The sequence below is a fragment of the Narcine bancroftii genome, chromosome 3, assembly GCF_036971445.1.
Source record: "Narcine bancroftii isolate sNarBan1 chromosome 3, sNarBan1.hap1, whole genome shotgun sequence".
In the NCBI taxonomy this organism is placed as follows: Eukaryota; Metazoa; Chordata; class Chondrichthyes; order Torpediniformes; family Narcinidae; genus Narcine; species Narcine bancroftii.
This window is the reverse complement of record NC_091471.1, coordinates 46,639,048-46,640,909: the sequence shown is the minus strand read 5'-3', so window position 1 is coordinate 46,640,909 and position 1,862 is coordinate 46,639,048.

Here is a 1,862-nt window from a genome sequence, read left to right as displayed (position 1 = left end):
ACCATGGTAGCAGGCTGTATAAAAAGAGCAATGGCTACCCAGGCCCTAGGCTGAGCTTTAGTAAGGGCCCCCTGATCTTGCTCCCCTGCCTCACTACCCCACCCTTCATTGAATAAAATAAGGTGTGGAGGAGGTGGAGGAAGAGGAGAATTCTGATGGAGGGTCTCAACCCGAAGCATCACCTGTCCCTCTGCTGCCAAGCCAGCTTGGCTTTCTGCTCTGGAAGTAGTTGGCCACTAGGTTCTGATGCCGGCTCCCTGCACCTTCTCCCCATTGTTACACACCACCCCTGAACTCTGATCCATAGCACAAGCAGCGGCTAGTAATACAGAGATATCATGGCTGCAAGTCAGGCCTACAATGGGCCGTTGAGCCCCAGCCAGAATCACCCACTATTTTTACAGAGGGCACGGTAAACGCAGAGTGGTGTGGCGCATGGGTCTTGAGGGATCACGGAGACAACTGCCATCGCTGCCTACAGCGGAGGCATCCATTCTAGAATGTGGCTTCAACCCATTTCCGACGGCGCAGCAGTACTCACCTTGCTCCAGGACCAAGCTGTTGATGAATAACAGTCTCCACGGCTACCATGACAATGACATTTATTCTCAAGGCAACAGTTGCTACCGATCTCTATTTGCTTCATCGGCTGCATGTTGTTACCGCCCTGCACCTCCAATGTCTACTTTCAATGCCCATGCATCATGTCCTCCACACAGATACCAGCACTTCATTAGCCTGTTGGGCGATCAATCAAATCTTCCTGGCCCCTAGGCTTTAACCTATTCAGCCTAATGAGCAATCTGCCACTGAAAACGGGGCGATGTGGAGGGAGAATGAAACTGTGGAGAAGCCTGATCTACTCACAGTAGTGTACAGTACAACTCCAATTAACTGAAATCGGATTCTCCAAAATCCTCATTTATCCAAAATTTATCTGGAGCCACACTGATCTCACAGGTTGAAAAAAAAATCACTCGACATGAAATTAGAATGAAGATTGTCCTCGTTTCAGTTAACTCCCTTAATTTTATCTTTCCATTTCATCTTTACCTTCCCCTATTGACTTTTCTTTCCAACTCTCCCTCTCAAAGTTTGTTCCGTTGTCTCCCAGCAGCAAGCAGATGGAAGAATCCTTTGTCCCAGCATTATCAAGGAGAGTGGCCTCCTGGCTGGAGCCAGGACTTCGGGCACCTGGCAGGAGTGGGGAAGTTAGGCTCCCAACAGCAGCAGGGACATCAGGTTCCCAGGCAGGAGTGGGGATGTCGGGCTCCTGGCAGTAGTGGGACCTCGGTGGGGATGTGTCAGTGATCGGGGGCAGCCAGCTTTTTTTTTGTGAGAATTAAACATTATTTTAATACTTTAAAAGCCTTTCCTTGTTGTTTGTTGTTATTTAAACGTTGATACACATGATTTGATGTTGCTATTGGGCTGTTTTTAAAAAAAATGACCAGTTCTCTGAAAAAAAAAGTTTATCTGACATTGGCTCCAGTCCCGACCATTTTGGATAATTAGAGTTGTACTGTGTAACAACAATCTCTCACTCAATGTCACCAAAATTATGGAGCTGACTGAAAACATTAGGAAGCCAATACAAAAGGTGTACGAACCATTGATACTGGGGAATCAGAGGTGGAATAGGTATCCAAATTTAAATTCTTGGGAATCTCTATTTTGGAGGACCATTCCTGGCCCCAACATACTAATTTCATCAAAGAAAACACCTTTACTTCCTTAGGAGTTTGCGGAGGTTTGGTATGACCCCCTCCACCATCAGACTCCTAAACAAATTCAACCAGAGACTCATTGAAGAATTCTTCTTTTGCACATAATTTATTACTGAAATTTTTTTCTACATTTGC